The sequence below is a fragment of the Nuphar pumila genome, chromosome 5 (assembly GCF_984573655.1).
Source record: "Nuphar pumila chromosome 5, dmNupPumi1.hap1.1, whole genome shotgun sequence".
In the NCBI taxonomy this organism is placed as follows: domain Eukaryota; kingdom Viridiplantae; phylum Streptophyta; class Magnoliopsida; order Nymphaeales; family Nymphaeaceae; genus Nuphar; species Nuphar pumila.
Window position 1 is genome coordinate 110,815,761 of NC_143253.1, and position 24,822 is coordinate 110,840,582.

General features: G+C 37.4%; 1 protein-coding gene across 1 annotated transcript in view; it reads left to right on the plus strand.

The window, feature by feature from the left end:
• Positions 1 to 24,822, plus strand: part of LOC149838112 (protein STICHEL-like) — a 53,629-nt gene that overhangs the window by 3,576 nt on the left and 25,231 nt on the right. The gene's annotated exons all lie outside the window — the stretch shown is intronic.

Genomic DNA, 24,822 nt, shown 5'->3' on the forward strand with positions numbered 1-24,822 from the left:
TCTGATATCAGATCTGGGCCAGATCTGTCATCAGATCTAATGACCATCGTGGGAGTGTATCTTCAGGTCTGGCAGCCGTAACCTCCTTCTCTTGATCGAGATCTGCTGATATTTTCTGGATTTGGCAGCTGATAACAATGTTTACCTTCCATGCTGTCGTGATTGTCATGATTGTCGTGATTGCCGTGATTCTTCATGCTGTCGTTAATTTCTTTACTGTCGTGATTGCAACTGCTGGCGTGACTTCAACATCTATCGTGATTGCAGCATCTGTCGTTATTGGTTTTTTTATGTTGTCGTGATTAGTTAATCAGTTCATGCTCTCAGTTCATGTTGTCGTGATTAGTGGAAACAACAAGTTGGTTTTATCTGCTGTGATGAAAATTATCAGTTTTTTTGCCGAGGGAGTCTGTGTGGAGGATAGATGCTGGTCGTCGGTTCTGGCTGATGCGTGATTGTCTCATATGTGTGTGCACCTGTTCAATATTCATGTGTGTGGGCCGCTGTCCACTACTGTAGCAGAAATTGCAGGCTTGATTCCCTGCTGTGCTGGGAAAATACTCTTCTTGTGGCCTACTGTTCCTTATTGTCAGTGTTTTTTTTTGTAACAACTGCTGGGTTGTTGTGTGAGTGTAACACACGTTATTGAAATCTGTCCCTGCTGAAACAAGAGTATATTTTTAGTATGGCTGAAACTTCAAAATGTGATTTCAAAATGGAACATATTGGGGAGTATAAGGCTTTTGCCAACCCCTTCTCGTATGGCTCTTCCGTAAGGTTGAATAAAACCAACTATGCCAGGTGGTCCAGAACTTTTATGATGTCGGTATCTGGACATCGTCGAAAACATATTTTGTTGGAAGGCGAACCCACTGAGAAATTGGGAAAATATGTTACTTGGGATGAAGATAATGACATAGTTATGTCATGGATCATGAATAGTGTCAAACCCCATATTGCAGATGGATTGATCTACTATAATACAACCAAACTGATGTGGTACAATCTTCGTGATACATACTCACAAGAAACGAATGTGAGTCGTATCCTGCAAGTCGAACAAGAAATATATAATTTGCAACAGGGAGATCAGACCTTGGCCCAATACTATGCCTCTTTCAAAGTTGCGTTTGAAAGACTTAATGCTCACAAGCCTCTTTGTTGCTCGAAGCAAAAGGATCATCAAGAACAAACCATGGTTGCTCGTTTTCTTACAGGTCTTTCTTTAGATTTTTCTGTTGCAAAAGTTTAAATGTTGACTGGATCAGATGTTCCCATTCTTGCTAATGCTTACAATCGTCTGAGTAGACTTGCGATCTCTCTGCCACAATCTCAGTCCGTGACTCAGTCATCTGCTCTTGTTGTCCCATCTAGTTATGGGCGTGGAAATATTCAGAATATCAGAGGACGAGGACGTGGACGTGGACGTGGACGTGGACGTGGTATGGGAGGCAGAGGAAAGCTTCAATGTACATTTTGTGGAAAATCTGGACATTTAGAAGATCGTTGCTAGGATAAGCATGGTCGGCCAACCTCTTCTTCGTCAAAGTCATATACTCCAAAAGCAAATGTTACTACTATCGAGGCAACAAATGTACACGAGAATATCGCTGCAAATGAAAGTAGTATCACCCTTAGTCGTGCGGAATATGATGAGCTGATAGCTCTTCGACCTTTGAGTTCTACCCCTCCTGTAGCTGGTGTTGCCTATTCAACCGGACATCATCTTCATCCGACTGATAGTAAGTGAGTTATTGACTCTGGTGCATCCAGACATTTGTGTGGAAATTCACGTGTTTTTTCAGATCTAAAAGATATTAAGGCTCAGCTTGGCGTCTCATTAGCCGATGGGAGCTCCTCCCCGGTTGTTGGTCAGAGAAATATTTCTATATCCTCCTCATTACAGTTGAAAAATGCTCTTCATGCTCCGAACTTTCCTCAAAGTTTTCTCTCTGTTAGTTGCCTTATAAAAGAACAAAACTGTAGAGTAATATTTGATCCAATGGGTTGTCATTTTCAGGATTTGCTGACGGGGAAGAAGATTGGTGGAGGCTATGAAGAAAATGAAATTTACTACCTACATCATCCAATGGGTACTGTTCATGCTGCAGTGGAACATTCATTCAGTCCTGTTCAGTGGCATCGTTGTCTTGGTCATCCTTTATTGTCAAAGTTTCGGTCGGTCTTTCCTCAGATTCCTTTCACCACATCATTTCAGTGTGAAGCATGTCAGTTGGGCAAGCATCATCGAAGTTCGTTCCCTTCGAGTCAGAGTCAGTCTAGTAATAAAGTTTTTGAACTTCTCTCTAAGTTATCATGGGTTTTTTTAATAAAAGAACGATCTAAAGTTCCAAGTATTATCAAATCCCTAATTCTTGAAATAAAAACTCAGTTTGAATCTATTGTCAAGATTGTTCGCACTGATAATGCTCTCGAGTTTAAATCAAAAGGTCTGTTACAATTTTACCAAGATCATGGCATCCAACCCCAAACTTCTTGCACCTATTCATCTCAACAAAATGGGGTGGCTGAGCGAAAATATCGTCACCTCCTTGATGTTGCCAGGACCATTATGATTCAATCCAATGTTCCTGCGTTATACTGAGGTGATGCGATTACCACTGCTTGCTATCTGATCAACTGCATGCCTTCGTCTTCTGTGGGTGATCAAATTCCATTACATATCCTAAAACCTAATGCCCCACTTTTTTCTTTCTCACCAAAAATATTTGGATGTGTTTGTTTTGTACACAAACTTGGCCCTTACCGTGATAAATTAGCCGCTCAAGCTACAAAATGCATATTTATCGGTTATCCAAAAAATCAAAAGGGCTATCGATGTTATGATCCTATTTCTCGCCGAGAGTATGTCAGTGCAGATGTATCTTTCCTGGAATCCTCTCCATATTACTCTAGTTCCGGTTCCCCGCTGCAGGTTGATCCAGTTGAGTCTTTTCCATTACCTATACCTCCTTTTCCTTTGGAACCTGTGCCCTCATTACCGAACCAAACTTCATCCTCTTCTAGATTTAATAATCCTCCATTGGTATATGTGCGTAGAGCTCCACTTCCGCAAGAGCCTTCATCTTCTTCTTCTCCTGAGGTAAGTTCTACTGACACTGTTGATCTTCAGGATGATGATAATAGGCCTATTGCTCTACGAAAGGGGACAAGACAATGTACCTTATATCCCATATCTCATTTTGTCTCCGATGCCAGAATTGGAAATCAGATGAAGTCTTTTATTTCAGCCTTATCTGCTGAAACTATTTCTCTAAACTATCAACAGGCAAAGCTTGATAATCGTTGGAAGCTGGCTATGCAAGAAGAAATGGATGCTTTAGTATCTCAGCATACATGGGATCTAGTTGATTCCCCAGCAGATGCTGACATTGTTGGATGTAAATGGGTATATACAATAAAGTACAAATCTGATGGTTCTATTGATAGGTACAAGGCCAGATTAGTAGCGAAAGGATATACTCAGACATATGGTATTGATTTCTTTGAAACTTTTTCTCCTGTTGCACGGATGGGTACCATTCGTCTTGTTCTCTCAGTAGCTGTTCAGCTTGGTTGGAGCTTGTGTCAGTTAGATGTGAAGAATGCTTTTCTATATGGGGATCTATCTGAGACCGTTTACATGCACCAACCTCCTGGTTTCGGGGTTGAGGGGGAGTGTCAGAAGGTGTCTAGATTGAAAAAGGTGATTTATGGCTTGAAACAGAGTCCTCGAGCATGATTTCAAAAATTGTTTGAAGTGATGTCATGCTTTGGCTTTAACAGGTCAGCAACAGATCATACACTATTTATCAAGAAAACTAGCTCTGGAATAGTTGTTATGGTGGTATATGTGGATGACATCATTCTTACAAGAGATGATGTGAAAGCTATTGAAGCCACAAAGGCTCATCTCCAAAAACACTTTGTTACAAAAGACCTTGGTTCACTCAGGTATTTTCTGGGTATAGAAGTTGCCAGGAGCCGTGAAGGGATGGTTTTGTCTCAACGGAAGTATGTTCTTGACTTATTAAAGGAAACAAGAATGTTGGGAGCTAAACCAACAAATATTTTCATGGACTATAAAGTTCAGTTGTTTGAAGAAGGGTCAAAACCGGTTGATAGCAAAAGCTATCGCTCCCTAGTAGGGAAGCTACTGTATATAACTGTGACTAGGCCGGATATTGCTTTAGCAGTAAGCAAAGTTAGTCAGTTTATGGACAAACCAACTGAGGTACACTGGAATGCAGCTATTATGATTCTCAGATACCTAAAATCTTCTCCTGGAAAGGGGTTATTGTTCAGAAAAGGTGGAAATCTGGAGATAGTGGCCTATTCTGATGCTGACTATGCAGGATCTGTAGTGGATAGAAAATTTACCACAGGATTCTGTGTGTTTCTGGGAGACAACTTGATCTCTTGGAGAAGTAAGAAACAAAATGTTGTTTCTAGGTCAAGTGCAGAATCAGAATATCGGGCTATGGCCCAAACAACTGCTGAATTGATATGGGTTCGTACTATTCTTAATGATCTTCAGGTGAAAGTTTCTTCTCCCATGACCATGATGTGTGATAATAAAGCGGCAACATATATAGCGAACAATCCTGTATTTCATGAGAGAACAAAGCACATTGAGGTTGATTGCCACTATGTAAGAGATATAGTTCAAGCTGGTCATATCACTACCAAATACCTAAAGTCTGAAGACCAAGTTGCAGATATGTTTACAAAACCTCTTGCTAGACCAAATTTCTCAAAATGTTGTGACAAGCTGAGCATGATTGATATCTATGCTCCAAGGGGGAGTATTGAGAATAGGTGGTTTTAAGTGAAGTCTTTTTATATATTAGAGGCTATTTGAAATTGTGATTTTATAGTAGGCTTAAATGTAACTACTCTTTTCAGCCTCTCTCTATTTAACATAGAGAGAGACCCTAATAACGGGTTAACAGGTTCTATTATTTGCAGCCGTCTCTCTCTTTCTCTCTCTCTCCTTTTCTCTCTCTCTCCCCCTCTACCTAGGGTTCGGTGCACTTTATCTCTTCCGCAACACTAGGGAATCACAAGAGAGTTGGGATCATTAAAATTATGCATAAAACATCGATCTGTTTTTTATTTTTATTTTGAAAAAGATGAAACCATCCCATGGGCCATTTGCTAGTGCTGTTCATCCTCTTGGGCTGATATAACTAGATGAATAGAGAATGTGAGAATTGAGGATTTATCTTAGTTCTAGTATAAAGTAACAAAGATGGCATTAAAAGAAAGTATGAAGAGATAAAGATTGCTTCCTCCATCAAATACAGGTTCTATTATTGTGTTTTTTCTTTTCAGAATTCCCTGTGAAGATTGTGGATAAATGTAGCAGAGAAATCAATATGTAGCAACTGTCCAGATCTGCATACTTGGAAAGAAGAGCATCATATTTTTGGTTGATTTATCTATTGAATTATGATTTCTTATAGTTCAATAAGTTCAGTTCAGGTAGGTAGGAGAGTACCTACATATGAATTTCAATGAAAGTGATGGGATTTTCTTTGTACCTCTAATACCATCTTCCTTTGGGTCAGTTATAGAAAGCATCGATATTTGTCTGAGGCTTTGAGCAAAATATGGAGCTATAGAATTAAATTTGCATAACATGACATATATATTAGCTGCAATTCTGTTACACAAGTGGCACAAGGAGTTGTTTGCAATGGTGGGAAATGGAAAAAATGGTGTCCTTAAATTGTGTATTGTATTCAAAATTCTTCTTAAATTGAGTATTATAGTAAAAAAATGCTTTGGGACAAACTGATTTAGATTTCTACATTTATATGATGGTAGATTTAGGATTATCTGCCCTGGGATTGGTGGAAGTCACATCACACTAGTAGGAGTTGCAAGTTCTTCATTTTGTCCATTGAACACATTAATGCTGGAAATCTTGTTTGATTTTTATTTTTTCTTAAAAAAAGCTTTTAACATACTCCTATTTTTTTAAAATTTATGTTAGTTGGACGATCCTAAAGATGGATAATTGGATATATATATATATGTATATATATATATTCATAGTCACCTGTATCGTTAAAGGTTATTTCTCTGAGATATTGTCAAAAGTTGATAAATCTTGGGAGTTTAAAATTTTGAAAAAAATATAAATAACAAAAAAAAGGTTAGAAAATAATAAGCTTTGCATTATTTTTCTCAAACTTAAAATAAAAAATAGGAAATGCAAACTTTAAATAACAAAAAGTTTTTTTCTCAAAAAATATCATGATATTATCATGATATTTTGAAAATATCACGATATATTCTTGATATTACCGGCTTGCGATATTTTTAAAATATTGGCGATATCAGTGATATATATATATATATATATATATATAGAGAGAGAGAGAGAGAGAGAGAGAGAGGGAGAGAGAGAGAGAGAGAGAGCTTCATATACAATACTATAAAAATACATGATATGAAGAATATGTTGTATACTATGTAGCCAAATGTGCTAGTTGGCAGCTATGTCACATAGGTGTGGGTGCAGATGCGGCACTTTAAAAAAATTTGGGTGCGGGGAGGGTATATATATAATTTTTAACACTTTTAAGTTAACAATGTGTGTATGTGTGCATTTATGTATTTTTATATATAATATAGATAAAACTGGACTTGGTTAGGGTTAACTGAATTTACTTTTAGACAAAAATGGACCTTAATGTGGTTAACTTCACCTGACACAAAGGAAGCCGTGTCCAAGTGTCGCACCCGCATGAGTGCGGGTGCGGTGTCTTGTTAGAAGAGTCCGTGTTTGAAAAGGTGTTGGTGTAAAAGTATCTTCAACAAGATACTTTAGTTGATAACGCAATAACCTTGAGAATAAATGTGCGAACATACACACAACAAGAACACTTGTGCACAACAAGCACAACACACAGAATCACAAATGTGCAAATGCACTCATAAGATTCATAAACCACTAAAAGGTTGGGCTATAATCCCAAAACCCCTTGAAGAAATACAAGAGGAGCTGCCCATATTTATAGGGCTTTTAGGAGGCCTTGGGAGGGGCTCCACATAGTCGTTGGAGCCCCTCCAACGGTCACAAATGTGACCGTTGGAGGGGTCCAACGACTAGTGGGTTGGGCCCCTCCCAATGCAAGTACAAGGCATTAAATGAAAAAGGAAAAATAAAAAAGAAAAAAGGTAAAATTACAAGACCATATTCACGAAAATGAATGTGTAAAATACCTAAACTACCCTTATCAATATATATATTTTATATATATAGGTAGATACATATACATATGTAATATATGTATATGTATCACCTTATATATATAAAATATATATACGAAATTACAACATATTTTAACACCCCCCTCAAACTTAGGGCAAGATGACCGATAGTTTGCCAAGAAGGAAGTTGAATCGCGGAGCGCACAAGGCTTTAGTAAAGAAGTTTGCCAACTGATATTCGGACGTGACATAAGGAAGATCAATGACTCTTTTGAGATATGCTTCACGAACATAGTGACAGTCCATTTCGATGTGTTTAGTCCGCTCATGAAAGGTGTGATTTTTCGCAATGTAGATTGCACTCTTATTGTCACAACAAAGCTTAGTGGGCCCTTCTATTGTAATCCCCATGTCTTCTAGCAATTGATGAATCCAAACAATCTCCATGGTAGTAGTTGCCATGGCACGATATTCAACTTCTGTGGAGGAGAGTGACACCTTTTGTTGCTTCTTGCATCTCCACGATATTAGTGAGTCTCCTAAGAATACACAAAAACCAGTGGTGGAGTGATGGTTATTTGGGTCACCTCCCCAATCTGAGTCAGTATAAGCAATCAATTTTAAGTCAGAAGAAGAGGACAAAAAAACTCCCTTATTTAGAGTACCCTTTATGTATCTTACGACCCGTAAGATGACACTCATGTGAACGGATGTTGGCGCATGCTGAAACTGACTTGCAGTATGGACTGCATGGGGTATATCTGGTCTGGTAATACTCAGATACATCAATGATCCTACAAGCTGTCTGTAGGGTGTAGGATCCAAAAGGGGAACCCCATCATCAATTTTCATCTTTGCTCCTACAACCGCAGGAGTTTCAGAAAGCTTCTCATCTGTAATACCTGACCTGTCAATGATCTCAGAAGCAAGCTTAGTTTGAGATAAGAAATATCCTCTAAGAGAGTATGCTACTTCAATTCCCAAAAAATAAGTTAGAAAACCCAAGTCAGACATTTCAAATTTATCTTTTAAGATAGATTTTATACTCTTAACCCCGTTAGAGTCACTCCCAGTGATGGGCATGTCATCAACATACAGAAGTAAAATTACAATCCCTGCATTGAATTTTTTAACAAATAGAGCAGTGTCAGTAAAACAAGAGGAAAAACCATTCTCAATCATTACAGAGTTAAATCTATCATACCAAGCCTTGGGGGCTTGTTTTAGGCCATAGAGTGCTTTGTGAAGACGAAACACCTTTCCCTTAGGAGTCTCCATTCCAGGAGGAGCATCCATATAAACTTCTTCGCTTAAATCGCCATTTAAGAAGGCATTTTTAACATCCATTTGATAGATGTTTCATTTGTTGATAGAGGCAACTGTTATAAGGCATCAGACAGTGACCATACGAGCTACATGAGCAAAAGTTTCTTCATAGTCAATACCATATTCTTTTGCAACCAAGCGAGCTTTATACCTTTCAAGGGATCCATCACTTTTAGTTTTTACTTTAAAAACCCATCTGCACCCTATTGTTTTCTTGCCTTTAGGAAGATTTTGAAACTCCCAAGTTTTGGCTCTTCTCAGAGCCTCAAGTTCATTGTCCATTGCATTAATCCATTCAGAGCACTTACGTGCTTCTTCAAAATTTCTAGGTTCTATATAGGAGTGGATGGCACTAAGGCAAACTCTATATCTTGGTGAAAAAGAGTCATAGGAAATGAACCTAGAAGGAGACCTTCTACTTCTTTCGGTTCTACGAGGAATCACTTCATTTTGAGAGGCACTGGGATTGGCATCATTATATCTGTCAAGAGCACTCCTAAAGTTGTTTTGATCTCTATGAGTGTAGGTGATAGGGTCTCTAGGTAATTCTTCATCAATAGGTTGATGTGACGAAGGAGGCAAGGAGATGTTTTCCTCGGTTTCAAATTCATTTGGGTTACTTTGATCTGACTCATTATCACTAGTATCATCGTCTTTATTCAGTAAATCAAATAAAAAGGAATAATCCATATTTTCATTATGAGGTTCACAACGTTCAAATCCACTAATATTTTTCAAAAAACTCACATTTCTGGAAACATACAATTTATCACTTTTGATATCATAACAACGAAACCCCTTTTGGGTTTCAGAATAGCCAAGAAAGGCACAAGGAATGACTTTAGGAGAAAGTTTGTCATTCTTATCAGTAAGAACAAAACATTTACACCCAAAGACCCTTAACCTGCTATAATCAGGTTCCTTATCGTACAATTTTTCAAAGGGAGAAATTTTGTTTAAATTTTTTGATGGGAGTCTGTTTATGAGATAGACAGAAGTAAGGGCTGCCTCGGCCTAGAGATTTTTTGGAATGTTTTGAGAAATGAGTAAAGTTCTAGTTGTTTCAATGATGTGCCTGTGCTTTCGTTCGGCTAACCCATTTTGTTGAGGGGTTTTCGGACAAGATTTTTGGTGAAGAATACCAAAATTTTCAAGATAACCTTTAAATTCATTTGAGAGGTATTCTTCTCCAGAGTCAGACCTAAATATTTTTAAACATTCATTGAATTGATTTGAAATCATCATGTGAAAACTTTTAAAGATTGAGAAAACTTCATGTTTATGTTTAAGAAAATAAATCCAACAAAACCTAGTGTAGTCAGCCACAAAGATCACATAATATGAAAATCCTCCTTTTGACATTACCGGAGCCGGTCCCCATACATCAGAATGGACAATTTCAAATGGTTTTGTCTTAAACATGGATCTTTGAGGAAAAGGCAAACATTTCATTTTCCCAAGAATGCATTCATTACACAAAAAGTCACTTTTACAAAGATGTTTAACAAAAGGCAAATAGGAGATTTTAACAATATTGGGATGACCCAATCTCTTATGCCATACATGAATATCTTTGTTTTGGACGACGTTGCAAAATTGACTCTTGGGAACTTGAAGAAAATCTACGTAGTAGAGGTCTCCTCTTCTAGAGCCTTCCCCAATCAATCTCCCGGACTGGCGATCCTGTATCCAACATTTATTAGAAGATAATTTTATATTGCAACCATGGTCCGAGAGTTGGGAGACGGAAAGAAGATTTAAGTTAGGGTTTGGGATAAAACAAATTTTTGGAAGAAAGAAGTCTTGTTTTTCAAAATTACCTATCCCTTTAATCTCAAGAGATGTTCCGTCCGCGGTTGAGACAAAGGATAAAAAAGAATTTTTAGAAAAATTTGAAAGAGAGCAAGAGCTAGGGGTCATGTGAAAGGATGCTCCGGAATCTAAAAGCCAAGATGTCTTACCGGGGGTAGAGGATGACATAGCGGCTCCGGAAGTACCTCCTTTGAGAAGAGGTTGTAGTGCTTCTACAATTTGTTGAAGAGAAAGAGACTCACTTGATGAAGAAGGTCGTTCTTCAACTTGGGATGCCATAGCTGTTGCAATCAATTTCTTCCATTTAGGACACAAAGGTTTGATGTGTCCGGGTTCTTTACAATAGTAGCAATTCACTTTGCTATAGTCACTTTTGCCATACCGATCATTTCCTCCTTGACCTTGATTCTTGAAATGAGGAGGTCTATAGGACTTCATGTTATTTCCCGGTCTTGACACGGCATTAGCCATTTCACCATCTTCTTGAGTAGAGGAAGTAACAAGAATGCTAGAATTATTTTTGCCAATCCCCATACGGGTTTCTTCACCACTTAGCTTGGTGATAACATCTTCAAGTGAGGGGGATGTGAAAGTGGAGAGATAACATCTTCAAGTGAGGGGGATGTGAAAGCGGACCGAACTTGTTCAAATTCGGGTCTAAGGCCATTTAAAAAATTGAAGAACCGGTCTTCCTCAAGTTGTTTGTGCCTTAATTTGATTGCCTCTCCACTCCATTTAGGTTCAAGAATTGCGAGCTCGTCCCAAATAGAGGATAATTCGGCAAAGTACTCACGAATGGTCATGTCATTTTGTTGGAGGGTCAAAGCCCTCTTTTAGAGAAAATACTTGTGGGATAGATCTCTTGAGGTGTACATTTTCTCAAGATATACCCAAGCTTCGGAAGCCTTTTTAAATTTGATGATATTGGCGTTTATCTTGGTCTCAACGGATGAGAAAATCCAAGATAAGATCTTGAAGTTCTTCATTTCCCAATCATCATGTTTTTTAGAATACTCTTCAAGGGCCTTTTGTCTTTCATCCCCTTCAAGGATCTTAATATCCCCTCCTTCAATAACGGTAATTTTGGGTTCCGGTTCCGGTTCCGGTATGGATCCATGAATGTAACCCCAAAGCCCCTTTCCTTTAATATGGGCTTCCATATTACCGGCCCAAACATGATAGTTTGAGCCATTAAGCTTAAACCCAAGAGAGAAATGGGAGTCTTTTTCGCCCATTAGAGAGGAAAGAAGCCAAAGAATAATACGTACCTCAATTACTTTTCGCGTCTTCCTTGACAAGAGAGGCTCCTAAAATATTGCTCGAAGAAGGTGATCTTCTTTGATTTCAAAAAACTTGAAGGCACGCTTTTCGAGGAATGCAAGAGAGGGCGAATCACAATTCTTCTTTTTCAACGAGGCTCTGATACCATGTAAAAGTATCTTCAACAATATACTTTAGTTGATAATGCAATAACCTTGAGAATAAATGTGCGAACATACACACAACAAGAACACTTGTGCACAACAAGCACAACACACGGAATCACAAATGTGCAAATGCACTCATAAGATTCATAAACCACTAAAAGGTTGGGCTATAATCCCAAAACCCCTTGAAGAAATACAAGAGGATCTGCCCATATTTATAGGGCTTTTAGGAGGCCTTGGGAGGGGCTCCACATAGTCGTTGGAGCCCCTCCAACGGTCACAAATGTGGCCGTTGGAGGGATCCAACGACTAGTGGGTTGGGCCCCTCCCAATGCAAGTACAAGGCATTAAATGAAAAAGGAAAAATAAAAAAGAAAAAAGGTAAAAATACAAGACCATATTCACGAAAATGAATATGTGTAAAATACCTAAACTACCCTTACCTAAACTACCCTTATCAATATATATATTTTATATATATAGGTAGATACATATACATATGTAATATATGTATATGTATCACCTTATATATATAAAATATATATATACGAAATTACAACATATTTTAACAGTTGGTTCCTAGGGTACTGCTAAGTAGGCCTAGAAGTAACCCATACATATGCATAGGACTTTGTACATAGATAAATCTGAGTTCAAAGGCTATAATGAAGCCATGTAAAGAAAAGGCAGCGAACAATGTGTTGAGGTGAAACCCATGAATATGAATACATCAAATGTGTGTGAGAATTCCAGCTTCCAAATTATTAATGTCCGATTCAATGTAAGAAATTTTGAAGCATGGTCCTGGTTGGTATGAAAAGCTATGTGTGAGAAAGAAACTCAGCTACATAAATGGGACAATTTCCAAGCAAAACGAAGGGGATTCAAATTTTCCTGATGGGAGAGTGAGAATTACCCTTTGATGGCATGCTTGTTACAATCCATGGATCCTACAATAGGTGATACCTTTATGAACTTTAATACCATGAAGGACATCTGAGATGCAATCATGGATGCTTACTCTAGGAAAACAAACATCACAAAGAAGTGTGATGTGATGGACAAAATCCACACGTGCAAACAAGGAAGTAGATCCTTAAGTGAATATTACAAACAATTAAGGAGGCTTAAGAAGAGTTGAGCTTGTATGACAAAGTTAAGTGTCAGCTTTGCCAAAAGGAAATGTGAAAGAAACTTGAGGAAAAGAAAGTATTTCAACTTCTATGGGGACTTGATAGTGAGTATGATCACATCAAGTCAATATTTATGGGGCATAAATAATTGCCCTCTCTTGGCACGATGTATGCTCTCATGAAAAGAGGATAAGATAGAAAAAATTTAGTCATTTCTCAAGAGCTTAGTGTAGAAAGATCTTGCTCTTCTCAAAGGTGGGGAAGTGAAAGAGGCAGAGGACGATTGGGAATGTCCTCTTGTGGTTGTGGTAAGCACTCACCATATTGCAACAGTGAAAAAGATCGACTCAAATGCACTCACCATGAGAAATTCAAGCATACCAAAGAACAATGTTGGGATCTTATTGGTAGACCTACTTCTCAAGGAAATCATGCTCCTGTAGCTAGCTAGGAAAATAAGGGTGATCTAAAGGATTTTGAGATGCTCGACTTAAGAAAATAATTGAAGAGTTGGAATTGAAGTCTAGAGATTGTAATGAAAGAGTGAATAACAAAACAATAGAATGCCTGCTATGGGCTTATAAGAGCTCAAGAACAAGGATCACTTATGGGTCAATACATAAACACATTCACACAACCTACTAAAGGGGCAAAAACACATGTAAAAATATCAATACTATTGAAAGTGTAGGTGCTTGAGGCAAGCATACCCAACTAAAGGGGAGTACCCCTTTATATATATATATATATATATATATATATATATATATATATAGATAGATAGATAGAGAGAGAGAGAGAGAGAGAGAGAGAGAGAGAGAGAGAGAGAGAGAGAGAGAGAGAGAGAGAGAGGCTCTATAGAGCCTTTGGGAGCATCCCAATGACTATAAATATAGCTGTTGGGAGCTTTCAACGACTAGCTTATAACAATAATGCCCATTACAAAAATATATTTTACAAAATAAAAAAATAAGGGAAAAGAAAAATATGAAATGACATATGTGCCCTTAATGGGCACAGCCTATTACATGTCATTGAAATGACTAAAGTACCCCTAATGGGTATTGCCTATTACAATGATATGAACATACATCTTTATATGTATATAAATAAATAAATAAATGAAATATATATATATATATATATATATATATATATATATATATATATATATATATATATATACTTATGTTACATCTTAACAGGGATCACATCAAGGAGAACCCATCCTCATCGGTGGCCGACTTATCATGTTGATCAAGGTACTGATGCCTGCCACTCGGCCATTGCCTCCTGGATCATAGATTCAAGAGCTATAGGCCACATGATGGATATGAGGTCTTTACTCTCTAGTTATTGTGCATCAGATCATTGGATGAACTTAAAATTGACAGATGGGCTTCCATCACCAATTCTTGGAAAGAGGTTTATATAATTGATTTCTCCTTACACTCTGTCTCACAAAAGATTTGAATTGTTGTATAACTTTCTATCTTGAATGTTTTGTATTTCAAGACCTAGAGAAAGGGAAGATATTTTGTCGTGGATGTGAAAAGCAAGGGTTATATACTCTCGACCAGAGTTACCGAAAACGCCAAAGAAAGTGGGGAAGCGCGAAATGTTGCTCTTCCAAAATGCATTAGTAAGCGCAATTTTTTTTTGGAAAGCACATTTCCCATTTTTGAGAAGCGCGCTTCCCAATTTAGGGAAAACATGGTTCCTATTTATGGGAAGCGCACTTTCCCCTTTTTTCTATATTTTTTGTATTTTCATTTTTATTTTTTTCTCTTTTTTCGCTTCCCCCTCGCTTCCTAGGTCGCTTCCGAGACAATTCCTGATTCGCTTCTAAGTCGTCCTATGCTTCCTGCTTCCTAAAATTTTGAAAGTCTCGTATCGTTTCCCGCTTCCACTTCCTCGACTCACAACTCTGCTCTCGACTGCCTTGTTGCCTTTGAAGTCAATTTTGTTACTACACTTGAGACTGGGACATCTTCCTTTGTCTTGCAAGTTTTGTATCCCCAACATTGTGAGAGTTGATAGTGGTTTTGTCATACAATGTGAAACATGTCAGAAGCTAGTAGTGTAGGATAGTTTTCCTTGTTAGTGAGTCTAAAAGTGTTGAGCCATTTGTGCTTGTTCATTTAGGTGTTTGGGGTCCAACTCTTGTACTCCTTATTTTTGGCTATAAATATTGTGTAACTTTTGTTGATGACTTGTAAAAAATGACAACAGTTTTGATGCTGAAATATGAGGATGAAGTATGTACTGTGTTTCCAGTTTACTTTGAACGATTGAGAAAATACCATGTATCTATTGAGATATTGCAATCTAACAATGGTCGAAAACATCACTCAGGGTTTGCAAAATTATAGTAAAGATAACAGAATCGAGTCTTAGACCTCTTGTCCTAATATGCCTCAGCAGAACGGAGTTGCTGAAAGGAAAAATCATTTGTTGGAAGTCACTCAGATATTACTTCTTGAGATGAATATACCAAAAGGATTTTGGTGTAGTTCTTACCGCAGTGTGCCTTATTAGCTATATGCTTACTGATACTTTGGAAGAAAGGTCTCCCATGAATGTTTTTCATCCTCAGGCTCCTACTTTTCCTATCACTGTCAGGGTGTTTGATGTATATGCTATGTTTATTTTTCTGGTATCTATAGAAATAAGTTGGATCCTAGAGCCTGAAAATGTGTCTTTATTGGATATCACCTATCATAAAAGGGCTATATGCATTATGATCCTCTTTAAGAGGAGGTATGTGTCTATAAATGTTACATTCTTTGATGGTACTCCACATTTCGTCAATTGTGATATTGAAGAGTCTTAGAATGGGAATGAGTTATATATATTCTATATGCCCATTGCTCGTATAGGGTATGTGGTTGGGGTCTTATGAGTCGTGAGACCCTTGGTAACTCAAGAGTTCTCATACCTATTGAAGAGTAGAAAGAGCTAATTTATGCCTTCCATAGCCATACCAAAAGTTATTCCGGTCCTAAGGCTATTTGAAGCCACCTGTGAGCATGAGACTCATGAATTACCTCCGCAAGTAAGTGATCTGGACTTGCCCATTGCAATAAGGAAATGAAAGAGAAGATGCACCTTGTACCTATGAGTAACTTTGTTTCATATCAATTCATATATGAACCTTGTAAAACCTTTGTTACAAGCAATGAAAACGTCCCTGTCCTAAAGAATGTTGAAGAGGTCCTAAAGTTTCCATAGTAGAAAGATGAAATGATCAAAGAGATGGAGGTATAAGAATCATACCTTCGTAGTTGTGGCCCTTATTCCTGGAAAGAAAGTGATTGGTTGTAAGTCAGTATATACCATTAAATTCAAGCCAAATAGATCAGTTGAAAGGTATAAATCCAGACTGATAGCTAAGGGTTATACTTAGACATTGTAAGAAAATGATCTTGAACACAAGAGGTTCAAAAGTGAACCGATAAATACGTACATAAGGTGCGAATACACAAACCCACTAAGGGAAGTGCAAGCACACAAACCCACAAAGGGGAAGAGCCAAAAGGCTAAAATAAATTATATCTTCATTGAGGTGAGAGTTAAACTCCACAAGGAAATGAGGGGGTTGCACCCCTTTATATACAAGAGGAAAAGGGCTAGAGAGAGAGCCATTAGGGCTCCCACTAGGTAGATGTTGGGGAGCCCCAACGTCTACACAAGTGGGGCCCCCAATGGTCCCAAGTTGAAAATAGGAAAAAATACAAGAGAAAGAATTTCAAGTATTCAAGAGTCTTCATTAAAAACGCCATCTTTATAGCATGTCAGTGAAATTGGCAACTGTCATCCTTCAATTGGTCTTAACGGGGAGCCTTCAATTGTCTTCAATAGTGATAATCCCCAAGCACTCTCTCAGATGGTCTATATCAAGGTTATTCTTCCATCTCCTTTTTTAAGATCCGGTGACACAAATCAGGGAGCTCAAAGTATACAAAAATATATAATTTTAAAATAAGTAAGATATATCAACTCATTTTTCAAGTGATCATAACATTGAGCATTAAAGAACATATGATTCAGTATGCAGAAACAAAATAATGATGCCCAACCACTTAAAAACATTGAATCAATTAGAAGCAATTAAGGCAAAATTGAATCATGCAATAATTTTGTACTTAAAGAAGTCTCATATAGACCAACTTTCAAGAACCTATACTTGAAAATAAGCAAAAATGAGAAAATTCTAATAAGTGCCCAAGAGTAATAGTTATTATGAGCATATGCATACAATATCATGTAATGAATTGATACTAGAATAAGTGACTTATGGACGCTCATACTTCAATCAAGTATATTACTTAGCCTACAAGAGGCAAAAACAAGTATAGAGCAATTCTCTTGAGAGAATTTTTTCAAAAGGAAATGCTTTAAATGATAAAAGAAAAGGTATGAACCTTACACCAGAACAAAGTGTAAAAACACATGCAAATCCACTTATGTGACAAAGATATATTCTTAGATACCAAAGAACATGTGCACATACAAATTGTGCTATAAAACATGAACATGAGTTAGAAAATCTCATATGCAAATGAAAACCAAATTACACATTCCCATAAATATGAAATTTTGCAAATCTGAACACTAGTTCGGTAAGAAAGTGGTGGTGTTCCACCAAAGCACTTGAACCAAGCGAACAAGTGTCTAGAAAGACACTTCACACAAGACCCATAAAAAGGTAAAAATGAAAAACACCAAAAGAAAAAAAAGAATTTTATTAAAATGTGAAATGCTTAAAAAACATTTTCTACAAGTGCTTTACAATGGGGGATGTACCCTTATTTATAATAGAGAGGAGGGGAGAGCTCATAAGGAGCTCTCCCTCTAGCCGTTGGAGCTAGTCCAACGACTAGATTTCTAGTCGTTGGACTAGCTCCAACGGCTAGAGTTTGGTCAAGTTCCAACCGGAAATTGACCAAAACTCTAACTATCTAGTTCTATTTGAACTAGATAGTTAAAATAAAAAAATAAAAAAATAAATAAAAAATAAAAATACAAAAATATTTTATATTTTAACACTCCCCCTCAAACTTACGGTACAATGAGCGAAAATTTGTTTAAGAGAAAGTGAAATGGGGGGGGGGGGAGCGCACCAAGAGGCTTGGTGAAGAAATCTGCTAACTGGTATTCTGATGTAACATATAGCAGATCAATGGTTTCATTTAAGTACTCCTCTTTGACATAATGACAATCCATTTCAATGTGTTTGGTGCGTTCGTGGAACGTCCGATTGCTTGCAATGTAGATTGCACTCTTGTCGCAACATATTCGTGAAGCATGTGTTGCTACAGCTCCCATGTCCGCAAGCAGACGACGGAGCCATACGACCTCCATTGTAGTGGTTGTCATAGCTCTATATTCGGCCTCAGTGGAGGATAGAGAAACCTTCTGCTGCTTCTTGCACCTCCACGATACGAGAGATTCACCTAAAAACACACAGAAACTAGCGGTTGAGTGCCTATTATTAGGATCACCTCCCCAGTCAGCATCGGTATAAGCAATTAAATCTAATGATGATGAAGCAGACAAGAAGAGTACTCGTGAAAGAGAATTCTTTAAATATCTAATAATACGTAGAACTGCTCTCATGTGAACAAAGGTGGGACCATGCTGAAACTGGCTGACTGTATGTACTGCATGCACAATGTCTGACCTAATGATGAAAAGATAGGAGAGTGCTCCAACAAGCTGTCTGAAGGAGGTAGGATCATCAAGACGCTCTTCATCATCAATTTTCATTTTAATATTAACTGCTTCAGGGGTGTCCACCGTCTTTTCATCTGTAATGCCAGACCTGAAAACAATATCAGAAGAAAATTTAAATTGAGAGATTGGATATCCTCGAGGAGAATAAACAACTTCTATTCCTAAAAAATATCTTAAAAATCCTAAATTAGACATTTCAAAATGAGTTTTAAGAAGAGTTTTGATATCTGCCACTCCTTGTTTGTCATCACCAGTGATGTTCATATCGTCCACATAGAGGAGAAGAATGATGATACCTGCATCATTTTTTTTAACAAACAAAAGAATGTCAGTTAAACAAGAATGAAATCCAATATCTGTTATAACATGACTAAACCTGTCATGCCAGGCTTTTGGTGCTTGTTTGAGACCATAGAGAGCCTTCTCAAGACGAAGAGTTTTACTCGTGGGAATAGAAATACCAGGTAGAGGATCCATGTAAACTTCTTCAACAAGCCTTCCATTTAAGAAAATGTTTTTGACATCCATTTGAAAAATATATCACCTTTTAACAGAGGCCAAGGCGATTAGGGTTCTGATAGTAGTCATATGGGCTACAAAAGCTAAAGTTTTTCTTCGTAGTCGATGCCATACTCTTGAGCATAACCTTTGGCTACGAGTCGTGCTTTATATCTTTCTAGGGTCTCATCACTTTTGGTTTTGACTTTATAAACCCATCTACACCCTATTGGTTTCTTTTCAAGCGGAAGATCTTGAATGAACCACTTCCCAGCCTTTTCTAAAGCATCTAATTCTACTTTCATGGCTTCAACCCATTCTTTATGATTTTTGGTTTCAGAGTAGAAGGAATGTTCAACGTAGGATTAGATTAATGCTAAGGCAACCCTATATGATGGTGAAAAGGTGTCATAAGAAACAAATTTGTCGAGAGGTCTAGAAATTCTAGAAGTCCGTCAAGGAGGAACTTCAGAGAACCTTTCTAACGCACATGGAGGATGCGGTTCTCCAACTCTTTGTCTTGTATACTGCAATCCAACATCCCTACTGGTTTGGTCTCTGCTATCAGTGTCAGGAATAAATGAGCTTTGATCATTGTCAAAGTTTCATTCGAAATCCTCTTTACCAAATTTTGAGGTTAAATCAAGTAGAAAGGAATATTGAGTAATATCTTTAGGTTTTTCACTCTTAAAAGCATTCTTTTTTTCTAGAAAAGACACATTCCTTGATACATATAATTTGCCATTTTGAATATCATAGCACCTGTAACCTTTTTGATTTTCAGCATATCCAAAAAAGGCACATGGGATTGCCCGAGGGGAAAATTTATCATTTTTGTCTGTAAATACAAAACATTTGCAACAAAAAACTCTCAACCTAGAGTAGTCTGGTGTTAAATCATAAAGTTTCTCAATTGGAGAAATATTTTTAAAGAGGATGTCATTCTATTGATGAGATAGGTGGCAGTTAGGACTGCTTCAACTCAAAAGCCTTTTGGAACTTGACTTGCAATTAGCAAAGTCCTAGTGGTTTCCATAATGTGGTGGTGCTTGCGTTCAATAAGACCATTTTGTTGAGGTGTGTGTGGGCATGATCGTTGATGAGTAATGCCACACAGATTAAAATAATTTTCAAATTCTCCCCCTGAATTGGTGCGAAAAATGACGATATTACTTTGAAATTTATTAATAATCATGTTATGAAATATTTGAAAATGAACAAAAACCTGGGATTTATGCTTAAGAAAATAAATCAAAGTGTGTCTAGAAAAATCATCAACGAAGATGACATAATATGCATAACCGCCTTTAGAAATAACTGATGCGGGTCCTCAAACATTCGAATGCACTAACTCAAAAGGTTTTGTAGAGATAAAGGTTCTACTAGAAAAAGGTAATCTTTTCATTTTACCAAGAATGTCGTCTGTAAAAGCAAAATTTTCAGATTTATAAAATTTTCCCAAACTTGGGAAGAATTGGATTTTAGACATATGAGGATGGCTAAGTCTTTTGTGCCATAATTCTATCTCTATATATCTAACATTGGGAATACAAAAACATTGATAATTTTCAAAATAGCCTATTCCTTTTATTTCAAGATATGTTCCATCTGTTGTGAAAACTTTTGATATACTTAAGTTGTTTTTAAGACATTCGGATAAGCATTTGTCATTTGGGATCATATGAAATGAAGCACCAGAATCTAAAAGCCAAGAAAAATTACTTGGACCGGAAACAGATGCAACTGCTGCTCCAGTTGAGGCATTAGTTGAAGATGATACCCCTTTGAGAAGAGGTTGGAGGATCTTCATCAGTTGAGCCATGGAAACAGGCACATCTTGATCTTTTGGTTCGACGTCAACGGTGGCAATCCTTTTTTCATCCCTCCTTTTTAGTTTAGGGCATTAGGGCTTGTAGTGTCCTGGCTCATGACAATGGTGGCAAATAACTTTCCTCTTGTCAAACTCACCATTCTGTCTTTCAAAGTGAGGTGGCCAATAAGTACGAGTATGATTCCCAGGCCTAGATACTGCTAGGATGGAATCATCATCAGCTTTAGGGGTGCTTTTCCGAAGAAGATTTTCTTCCATTGTTAATTCTTCAATAGTTTCCACAATAGTGAGAATTTTTTCACGATGAAGGAGGGCCGATTTGGTAGACTCAAATTCTGGCCTTAAAACTGGTAGAAATGTTCAACATCGAGCTGCTTTTGGTGAAACTCAATATCCTCGGCACAGTGCCATTTGGGTTCCAAAAGAGATAGTTCTTCCCAGAGTTCAGATAACCCATTGTAATATTATCGAATTGATTTGTCGCCTTGGGTCATCATCTGAACCTTCTCTTGAAGATTGCACACATGCACAATATTTTTAAGGGAATACATATTTTTAAGGTATTCCCATGCCTTATCGACATGATCAAACTTGGCAATACTAGAACATTTTTTAATGTCAACACTATTGATAAGCCATGACATTATTTTTGCATTTCTCATTTTCCACTCTTTCCATTTTTTTTTATAGGAGGCTAAAGCCTTGATTTTTTCTTCCTCCGATAATGGGACCTCCTTATCTCCCTCTTTCTTGGAAGGGATACTTTAGGTTCCGAATCAGAACCATCCACGATTCCCCATAAGCCTTTACCCCATATGTGGTGCTTCATGATTGAAGCTCACGTTACATAGTTTGTGTCACTTAATTTCATGGGGATGATGATGACTTTTTCATTATCATCCATCGTTTACAAGGAGGAGAAAGAAGAAGGATAGAAGAAAAGAAATGAAAGAAAAAAAAATTGTGTGAGAAGGGAAAGAGATACAATACAATGATGTTGAAGCCCTTTAAATGATACATTTTGAAGCCGATAATGAAGTGATGAAACACTTCTCTCCAAGTGGCGAAACACTTTTGCAAGAACAAGGTGATAACACACCTTTTGCACAAGGGGCAAGAAAACCGATGCAGACTTTCTCCAAGATCTAATAATCCTGCGGCTCTGATACCATGTAAGAAAGTGATGGTGTTCCACCAAAGCACTTGAACCAAGCGAACAAGTGTCTAGAAAAACACTTCACACAAGACCCGTAAAAGGGTAAAAATGGAAAACACAAAAAGAAAAAAAGGAATTTTATTAAAATGTGAAATGCTTAAAAAGCATTTTCTACAAGTGCTTTACAAAGGGGGATGTACCCCTATTTATAATAGAGAGGAGGGGAGAGCTCATAAGGAGCTCTCCCTCTAGCCGTTGGACTAGCTCCAACGGTTAGAGTTTGGTCAAGTTTCAATCGGAATTTGACCAAAACACTAAATAAAAAAAAAAAATTTTACATTTTAACAAGTTCATCCATTACAAGCAATAACCTCATTAGTCATTCAAAACCAACAAATCAAGTGTATAAGCGATTAGAACATGAACACAAATATAATGTCACTAATGGGCTAAAGACACACGTGAAGGTGTGTATAAACACCTCTTGTCTGTAAGAAAGTGAAAAATACGCTACAACAAATGTCTCTCAACAAGTTCTCACAAATACATCATAAGAACCACAAAGGTTCACAAAGAGAACTTAAGAATACACACAACCCGAAACGGGTATAAAAATAAAAAATAAACAATTTTATTGATTTGAGATAAAAACCCAAAACAAGAGTAAGTATTTACAAGGGGAATAGCCCCATATTTATAGAGAGGTAGAGAGAAGCCTTAAGAGAGCTGTTGGACTCTCCAACGGCTCTAATAGAGCTGTTGGGGAGTCCAACAACTCTTTTTGGATTTACCTTTTTGACTAGTCAAAAAGGTAAAGGCCAAATCAGTCCAATGATGGACTGGTTTGGCTAATTCTAGTTGTATTTTAACTAGAATTAATTAAACGAAAAATCCTGACTAGAAAGGAGATAAAACATTACATGTCTATGAGATTACATATGAGATATTATATGAGATTACATATTTTAACACTCCCCCTCAAACTTACGGTTGGATAACCGAAAGTTTGCCTAAGAGAAAGTGAAACCTAGGAGCAGCGAGAGGCTTGGTGAAGAAATCAACCAACTGATATTCTGAAGCAACATAGGGAAGATTGATGGTGCCACGCAAAAATTCCTCTCGAACATAATGGCAATCCATTTCTATATGCTTGGTGCGTTCATGAAATGTCCGATTGCTTGCAATATAGATAGAGCTCTTGTTGTCACAACACATATTTGATGCTTTTGGACTTTCAACTCCCATATCGGAAAGTAGACGTCGAAGCCAGAGTAATTCCATAGTAGTTGTAGCCATTGCCCTATATTCAGCTTCAGTTGATGAGAGAGAGACCTTTTGTTGCTTCTTACATCGCCAAGACACCAAGGATTCTCCTAAAAAGACACAAAAACCTGTAGTTGAGTGGCGGTCATTTGGATCACCACCCCAATCTGCATCAGTATAAGCAAGCAATTCTAAGTTAGAGGAAGCGGATAAAAATAATCCTCGAAAAATAAAATTTTTGATATATCTAATAATACGCAAAACTGCTCCCATATGAATAGAAGTTGGAGCATGTTGAAATTGACTGGCTGTATGGACCGCATGTGTAATGTCAGGTCTTGTGATAGATAGATACGATAGAGCCCCAACAAGTTGCCTATACGGAGTCGGATTCTCGAGTGGCTCTCCATCATCAATCTTCATTTTGACATTCACAATCTCAGGAGTATCAACATGTCTTTCATCTGAAATACCTGACCTGACAACAATATCTAATGCAAACTTAGATTGAGTTAGCAAGTAACCTCTAGGTGAGTAGGCAACTTCTATACCAAGAAAATATTTCAAAAAATCCAAATCACTCATTTCAAAATGTGTTTTGAGAAATTTTTTAATATCATAAACTCCCTGTTTATCACTTCCAGTGATGATCATGTCGTCAACATAGAGTAGAAGGATGATAATACCTGCATCAGAATTCTTAACAAACAAAGCTGTGTCAGTAAGACAAAATCGAAAACCAAAATCAAGCATAACCTTACTAAACTTATCATACCAAGCTTTTGGAGCTTGCTTAAGACCATATAAAGCCTTGTTTAAGCGAAGTGTTTTCCCTTTAGGTATATTCATTCCTGGTGGTGGGTCCATGTATACTTCTTCAGCTAAAGTTCCATTTAGAAAAGCATTTTTAACATCCATTTGAAAGGTATGCCATCCCTTTATTGATGCAAGAGCTATTAGGATTCTAACAGTGGTCATTCTAGCTACTGGGGCAAAGGTTTCTTCATAGTCTATTCCATATTCTTGAGAATAGCCTTTTGCCACCAACCGGGCCTTGAATCTTTCAAGAGTGCCATCACTCTTGGTTTTCACCTTGTACACCCAGCGACAACCAATAGGTTTCTTGTTGTTTGAAGGATGGTCTTGAATGGTCCAATTATTTGCTTTTTCTAAGGCTTCTAATTCGACTTTCATAGCCTTGACCCATTCTGGTTGATCCTTGGCTATATCATAACTGGGAGGTTCTTCATAGGAATAAATTAGAGCAATAAAGGCTTGATGTTTTGGTGAAAAAGACTGATATGACACAAACTTTGCAGGAACCCTCGAGATCCTAGTGGATTTTCTAGATGAAGAGGCAGATTCATGTTCCCTTGTGTATTTATCTAGGACACACTGTCTTTCTAAATTTCCTCGTCT